This window comes from Natrix helvetica, assembly GCF_964273705.1.
Source record: "Natrix helvetica genome assembly, chromosome: 6".
NCBI lineage: Eukaryota > Metazoa > Chordata > Lepidosauria > Squamata > Natricidae > Natrix > Natrix helvetica.
In genome coordinates this window covers 64,614,168-64,622,989 of record NC_138553.1, presented here as the reverse complement: position 1 = coordinate 64,622,989, position 8,822 = coordinate 64,614,168, and the positions used below count along the sequence as shown (strand labels likewise).

The window sequence follows — 8,822 nt, the reverse complement described above, 5'->3', positions numbered from 1 at the left end:
GAAGATGGGAAAGTCTGGCCTACTCATTAAAGATCTGATACTTTTCTGGGTAAATTTTAAAGTGGGAAGCAAATCAACCTTAAGACTTACACAGCTTTTTTAAAAATACAACAAACTGCCTGAAGAAAAATCAGGTATTCCAACATCCCACAAGATTTTCGCTTCCCCAGACACAAGCCACAGAAAAATCAATATGGGTTGCGGTAGCATGGAAGGAAGTTTGTGAGAAATGGAGAATTAAAGGATTTGACTATCTAGAATACCAATCAACCTTGCTAGAGTTTAAGAGTTGTGGACAAATTATATTTCATATATTTTTTATTACAATATGCATCCGTAGCATCATTAAAGAATAATAAAATTGTTATTGAATTAGTCATTAGACTATATCAAAACTATAAAACTAATACAAATGTACAAGCAGATAAAAAGGAAACAACAGGACATGTTCACAGTAAGTCATTACTCCTTCAATGATCTAAACATTCCATCCTTTTGGATATATCCTTTGAAAAGTAGACTTCCTAGTGACAGACAGATGCGTTCCATGAAAAAAGTAAGTTTCTCTCCAGTGCCCCCTTTTTAGTTTTTATTTTTTTATTATTATTATTATTATTAAATTTATTATTAAATTTATTTTAAATAAGAACCTAAATAATCAGCTCTTTTTGCAGAGTACAGTTTGCAGTAAAAAAAAAATAGTTCAAAGTCTTCAATGGCTGGTGTTCCAGGGGTGAGTTCTGGCAGTCACTACTGTTGGTTTGCTCATAGGCTTGATGCGTGCTGTGTGCGCATGCACAGTGCAATAAAAATTCTTCTGTGCATGCGCAGAGGCAAAAACAAGATGGCAGCACTGCGGTGTCATCCACAGAACCGGTTCAGGGGCATGGCAGGCCTGGGTCGCTGATGGTTCCAGTGACCCAGGCTGCCAAAACCACTACCAGTTTGGCTGCATCGGTCCGAACCGGTAGGAACCCACCATTGTGGTGCTGCACAAATAATACCATCTCCTTTCAAAGGGAACCTCATGAAACTTCCCATAACTTACTATAGAATCCAGTTGTTTGAAATGATGTCTAGAAAGAATTCTTGAGATTTTGAGCCATCCAGCCATCCACTTAAACTTATATACTGCTTCATAGTGCTTTTACAGCCCTCTCTAAGAGTTTTACAGAGTCAGCATATTGCGCCCAACAATCTGGGTCCTCCTTTTACCCAACTTGGAGGGATGGAAGACTGAGTCAACCTTGAGCCTGGTGAGATTGGAACTGCCAAATTACAGCCAGCAGCAGTCAGCAGAAGTAGCCTGCAGTACTGCACTTTAACCACTGCACGACCTTGGCTCTTTTATAAGTTGTTAAAATGTTTTTTTTTCCTGACTGGGAGCCCAATCTGTGTTGAGCCAATCACTTCAAAGACTTAACGTATCAATATCATCCTGGGCAGACTCTTTGAAGGTTTTTTTTGTTTTGCTTTTCTGGCCTTTAGATCTGTTTGGACTGGGAATTGGATGGAGAATCCATATTGTGAGATGAATTTGAAAATTGGGCAGCCCATTAAAGAATAATAGACTTACAATGTTAATTGCATTTCCCGTTATTAGTTAACATGTACCATAAACTATTCTCTTTGTAGCATTGTTCACCTTGTCTTTGTTCCTCCATTTTATTCCAGAGTTGACTATTCTATCAGATTATCCCCAAAAGACTTTGCCGACTATAAATAGCATCATCCCCGCACTTACACTTTTTTGAAAGAGAAGCAGCAATCAAGAAGGAAAACACCCCTTGGGGGATGGGGATTTTTAAAGTCACCCTCCTCCTTTCCATCAGCAGGTGGCAGTCCGATAACATTTTTGGATCTAACGGATTCATCAGACTCTCTTTCCCCTGACCTTTGAAGTACATTTTGATAGAAGAAAAAGGTGCAATAAAAATGGGCATCTGGAAAATTAAAGAACAATTACTGACCTCTCCATCTGTTTTAAGGACTGGTATCAATGAAGGATATGGTTTTCTCTCCCATCTGAATAGGGAGGCAGTAAAACCATTGCTGAAACAACGTAGCCGTGAAATTTCCCTCTCTCATCTTCTCTGCAAAAAATGGAGTTAGCCGCCTTTACTTATCTACAGGATTAAATATTCAGAACTCAACTTGCACTTGTATACCCCAAAATATGGTAGTAGGCACCATCATGCATAATACAATACAATACAATAGTAGAGTTGGAAGGGACCTTGGAGGTCTTCTAGTCCAACCCCCTGCCTAGGCAGGAAACCCTATACCGTTTCAGACAAATAGCTATCCAACATCTTCTTAAAGACTTCCAGTGTTGGGGCATTCACAACTTCTGGAGGCATTAATTGTTCTAACTGTCAGGAAATTTCTCCTCAGTTCTAAATTGCTTCTCTCCTAGATTAGTATAATTTGAGCTAATCTCAGCAATCACTCGTAATTGGATAAAACTCTTTGACCCTTGGATTATAGGAAGAGACGGAAATTTCCAGATGCTGATAATCATTAATCCAATTAATTAGATAAATGGTTATCTAACCCCTTCAAAATAAATGCCAATAGAATCCAGGGACCAAATTAACTCTCTCATTACGATCAATGATATATAAAAAGTTTACTTAGCATTATTTCGACTGCATTCTATGAGCTAATTCCCAAATAAGCACATATAAAGTTGGAATTTTTCAATGTGATTTTTAATTCTATGCGTCTGTGTGTCCTCACAATTAGTAATATACAACATCGAAAAATCCACTGTGGGTTCATGTATTCTGCACCAAGTTTGGATATGCCTCTCAATGCCTCTTCTAACATTATTCCTAAATTGTAAATATTTAATGTTATAGAAGAATGAAATTTATTCTGTGATCACCTGTTGTATAATATAAATACAGAAAAATGTTTTTGATTCACAAAACCTGGGACAAACAAGCCATATAACTAAAACAGAAAAGCTACTGTGAACAATAAATAGAAACCTTAGGAACCCAAGAATGTCAGGAGATAAATAAATGTCATGAAACAAACTAAGGGAAAAGTTACAACCATAAAAAAACCTTAAAATTGTTGAAAACTGAAAGCATCACTATGAAAAACCATTGTAGTGCTTAAGACAAACACAAACCCTAAAATGAAATTGACTATCTATGTTTTTTAACCCAGTGGGGAAACAAATTCAGAGAAATATAGATTCAGTAGACCTGAACCTTTAACTTCTAGAACCTGATGGTGTTTTTTTTTCTTTTTTAAAAAGATAATTTATTGTTTTATCATAAAAAATTAAACAGAAAAACAAACAAAACGAAACAAAACAAAAGTATAATTTGACACTAGCAACAACAACAAAGAAAACAATAGTTTATTATCTCAAACACTTAAACAAAACTTGGATTATTTTTTATATTATGTTTAACATAATGTAACATAATCAAAGAGGAGGAGGGAGAATTATTGTGTGAATATGTGCCATTTTCTGCCTCAGTACTCTTTAAGATGAGGGTGGGGTTTATTTAATTTTTTAAAAAACCAGATTATTTTGTTTCTAAATCTTACAAAGTTTGGTGTAAAAGCAACTGACTTTATATGATGCAGGGGATTGCAGCTGTGCCTCCCAGATGTTTATTACAAAGCATATATTGATATACATTTATATATATACACACACACAACACATAGACACATACATATATGGATATATAAGACTGGCTAATTCTTTGGAGTCATCAAGTCTAACATCTTATGCAGTTCAGGAAACCATTGACTATGGTTGACACATATTTCCTTTTTCGACTTTGATGGTGTCACCTTGATTAGGACATGTTGTACTAAGACTGAACTCAGAAATGGAAAAGGTAATAAATTTATGGTATCAAAAGTAAAGAAAAAAGGTTTGTACTTCAGCCCTTACTATCACTGTTCACCTTTTGCCAAGACACAGTTATGTCCAGTGTTTCTTGGGTATGATAAGGGAATAGGGAATGAGAAGAAAGGAAAATGCATAGTCTGTGATGTCACAACTGGGCAATTCTGTCACTGAACATTAAATTTTTCAGATAATATATTATCTATTCCGTATAGAATGCCACTAGCATTTCCTGTACTTGCCTGGTTCTTGTCAACTTACAAAATGCTAAAATGTTTTGCAATACATTTACGTATATATTACATAATTGATCAATACTTCTGGAGCTAATGTCTGAACAATTATTGTTTTAAATCTAATAAGCTTACACAATAAAAAGTAAAGACAGAAAAGGAGTTTGAAAATAAATAAATAAATGTGAAGGAGTGGAAAGCATCAGACATCAAGAGAATTGTGAAATTTCAAAATTTTAAGTAACTTAAGAGATAAGTTCTATTCAACTATAGCTAGCAGTATAACTAAGGAGAAATAAAAAGGGTCACTGTTTAAATACTGAAATGTAGATGTAATGCCATCAACAGTAACTAAAGAACAAAGAATTTCCAATAGGATATGAGAAAAAAGTAGGAATTATTGACAGAAGATGAAATGGAGGAAAAGGCTTCAAATATTTTTTGTAATTGTGAAGTATTACAGCAGTGCACACATTTATCTGTGACTAGATACACAGTGATCATGTCTACATATGATGACATATGTAGGTGAAAGAAAATGATTTATTGGGATTTATTTCAGAAAAAACATCTATTTAGGTTCATCTAAAAATGGCTATTATTTTACATAGATAACTTAACCACATGGGAAACATTATGGAGATCATAGAACTCAATGAAATGAACTTAAGTCAGTCTGGCTATTATAGAATTGGAGAGTTCTGTAGTTCTCATTAATATTTAATCTATTTCAGATGTTTCAGGAAGTGAGAGAGCTAGATAAAGGCAGCAATTGGTTACTGGACAACGCAATGGAAAACATTGGCTCCAGCTGTGGAAAAGAAAGGCTCCGTTTTAGACAACAGCAGTTCTTGGGTAATGCTACCCTGCACTGACATGTTGGGATTATTGGAGCTTTGTGTCTGTTCAGAAAGATCCACAGTGTCTAACTAACTTTATCACTGAGGGACCTTTATGATCAAATTACTCCTGAAGAGCTTAACAAAGCATTCAAATTTATGTTCAAACCTAGACTAAACATTGTGGTTTACGGTGGCCCTGCTACATTGAAAAGCATGTTATGAAATTTGAAGCAAGGGTTGAAGAGTTCCTCGTTTGGAGAACTGGGTATTTTGAAGCAGGAAAGAAGACAGCCCTTAATAAGGGGTGGTTTCCTCTTACCTCTTGTCATTGCCACACCTCTCAATATACACTATCTCTTCCTTTAATTTCTCTTCCTACGTGATGGATCATTACCTTAAAGACTGACGAAACTGGAATACCTGTCCTTTGATCTACTATTAGCTGAAGCTGTTCCCATAATAAATTTAGCTCCCATCTGGGTTTTCCTGCTCATTTGCCAGGATGATCTGATTGAACACATTATTCTGACCTATTGTAAATTGGACCTACTCTTTTCCAGCTGCTGGTATGTTCCTGAACATTTTCTCTCTCTCTCTCAAGTAGCTTTAACAATCTGGTTTTCAAAATCTTTCTTGGTCCTAGTCTTTTATTAGTTTTATAAAATAGTTGGGTTTTCTTCATATACTTTCAGCAAAATAATTGTAATCGGCAACATGGGAACCAAGACAAGTGCCAGCTTCAGCTAATATAAGGACAGTGCAGCTGTTTAATACAAATGTATTCAATATCTTCTGTGAGATCTCTCTGGGAAATATAAACTTTTATCAGTGCCCTTTCAGCCTGAGCATGAAGAATATGCTTATCCTAGAGAAAGGGTTACATTCCCCTTGATTTCTTTAAAAACTTGCAATCTTTTAGTTCTGAACAAAAGTAATCTGGGTGGAATAAGAAAAAAGTAGGTTTTGGAGTAATACTGAAATTTTGTCTTATACCCTTAATGCTTCTTAAAGTGGAAATTGATGCATTTCATGTTTGGTATTTCTAATTTAGAACTCTGGATGGATACTATTTAAAAAGGGCATTTTCTTCTTTGGCATTGCTTATGAAATCCCACAGAATATTCTCAATCATAAATCAAAGAAGTACCATGGCATGTGATACACAAGGAAAGATAATGACTTACAGTCTCTTTAAGCTAAATTCAAATGGAGGCACCACAATATATATTTTTCCTCCATGTGATTCTATAAAAGTTTAACTCTATTTGATGAAATTATCATGGCACGGTTTACTTTGGACCAATCTAATTTCTGGGGAACAGCTGTGTTGGCAAACTATAAAATGACATTCTCTGCTGCAACATTCTGATGAGCTCCACTTATACTGCAACTTCCTTTATAAAAGCTGAAAAGCTCAAGGGAGCACAGCCATTCCTCAAGAAATTTGTTTAACCACTACTACTTTTTTTTAAGAGAAAAAAGATACTATTGCTAAACAATGTTTCAGGAGGATGTGTTGATCTGGGATCTAATGGAAACAGCAAATACAGAAACAAACTTTCCTTTAAAAGATAAATATGAGATATGATATAAAGCAAGATACAGTATATACAGATATAGGAGGTAATGTAGTCAACAGTAGTTTTCTGCTGGACTGTTGGTTAAAGTTTTGTTGATATTATATGACATCAATGTTTATATAGATGAGTATCTGCAAATAGCAATAGCACTAAGACTTAGACATATGCCACTTCATAGTGCTTTTACAGCCCTCTCTAAGCTGTTTACAGAATCAACATATTGCCTCCAACAATCTGGATCCTCATTTTACCCTCCTTCCCCCTCAGAAGGTTTCAAGGCTGAGTTAACTTTGAGGCAGTGGATTTGAACTGCAGCTAGAAGTCAGCTGAAGTAGCCTGCAGTACTGCAATGACTGTTCTATCCCTGCCTAAGACATCTTCATTATAGTATCGCTCCTCTGCTCTATACAAGACAGTTAACTTTGTAGAAGTGTCCCCATCTAACATCTTGCCTGTGGCATATAAAACAATAATTGGGAGAAGATTGCCAGTGAGCCCACCAAGATTTTTCTCGAAGATGAAGTTTGAGGTGATTCCACTTCTCTCCCACTAAATTTCTTACAGTTTTCTTATTGAACTAGGACCGTGATGGTGAACCAATGGCGTGCGAGCCAGAGGTGGCATGCAGCGCCCTCTCTGATGGCACACAAGCTGTTGCCCAAGTTCAGCTCTGCTGCGCATGCGTGCACACTTCCCACCAGCCAGCTAGTCTTTGGGTCTCTGCTGCACATGTGCAGAGGGTGGAATGCATGCAGGGGGAGCCGTGTACATGTGTGGGGGAGGGCACATGCATGGGAGCATGGACGCATTGCATTTTGGGGGGTTTGGCATGTGCACATGCATTTGGGCACACACACACACACACACACACACACTTTGGGCACTCGGTCCAGAAAAGTTTAGCCATCACTGAACTAGGACATACTTTTATTGCTCTAAATCAGAAAAGGCATATTTGTAGAAGATCGCTCATGGTATAGCATAGACACTTGTTCATTCATTTATATATTTATTTTTAAATTACACCATGTTTTTGTTTTGGATAACTCAAGACAGCAGATGTCAAGGAGGTTCAAAAGATACTGTGATCCTTTAAACCAGATTACAGAAAAGACAGCTCTTCATGAATATCAATAATCACTAATAAACAAGCCCGCTCACTTCAGCACAGGAAATTGTGTTTTTTCTGCTAAAGAGAATGAGCAGAGTATTTTCTCCTTGTCTAGTGTGTGTTGTGGAAATGACCTCTATGATGTGCTTCAGATCTTACATCAATGTTGATCCTCTGTTAATAAAAGCAGCTTAATTTTTTAGGCTTCAGTGCAAGCCCCAAAAGATACTGCTACTGCCGCCGCCACTTAAATGCATTAAAATTAATGCTGTTCTTCTAACTAACTTCTATAGAAATTAACCTTTTAATTTACATTGCTACCTACATCACTTCCCAAAATATTTTCTGAGAACTTTGTGTTAATTTATGTGTTAATTTATGCCCTGTTAGGTGAAATAAAAAATGATCAAGCTGTCTGTTGTTAAAAAGTTTTATGCATTTTCTTTATTCTCCTCTTAGGATTTCAGAGATACTTTGCAAATGATTGCCATGCTTCTTTAAGGAGTGAGGAAAGGGTCAAATTATGAAAAGTATTCATTAAAATATCAATCAGAAAATATCAAAAGGCCACAAGAATGCTTAGTTCTATTTTCTTGAAGTTCAGGTTATCTGTCAAAATCCAAGTGAGTTATAATGAAAAGGTGATGTCTGGCAACATCCTATGATGATAGATGATTGAGAAAAATAATTTGGTTTTCAGCTACATGAAGACTATTACTTTAAGTAGATTGCAGAACTGGAGATGATGTTGATCTGTCATATTCAGCAACAAATATCACCAAAGGAGTTTGAAATAATCCATCAGAGCAAATCTATAATGTAAAAAGTCATATCAGTTAAAGCTGTATTATTATTATTTCAGGCAGAGGAATCTTGCTCTTAGTTGAATTTAATTATTTTCCTTAAAGAACATGTCAGAAAATATTAAGTGTTGAGACACATTGAATCATAATATCTAATGGCATAAACTTTTCTTAAATGAGAATTTCTATCCCAGAAGACTAAAGAGAGGTACAATGCAAAGCAAATTATTTCAAGAAGTAAGCTGATTTATCTCAGCCTTTAGCAATATTTATAATCTATGTATAGATTATAGCTTTTATTAGACCCATCCAAAATAGCAGTCATAATAAATGCAAATTATGGAAATTTGAATCCAACAGGTCCCTTGCTATCAAT

At 35.7% G+C, this 8,822-nt stretch overlaps 1 protein-coding gene across 1 annotated transcript in view; it reads left to right on the top strand.

Moving 5' to 3' along the window:
- Positions 1-5,294: 5,294 nt before the first annotated feature.
- Positions 5,295-8,822, top strand: part of SLC13A1 (solute carrier family 13 member 1) — a 95,267-nt gene continuing 91,739 nt past the window's right edge. The window contains exon 1 of the mRNA XM_081956715.1: positions 5,295-5,518. The gene's annotated coding sequence lies outside the window, so the exon portion shown is untranslated. The remainder of the gene's footprint in view (positions 5,519-8,822) is intronic.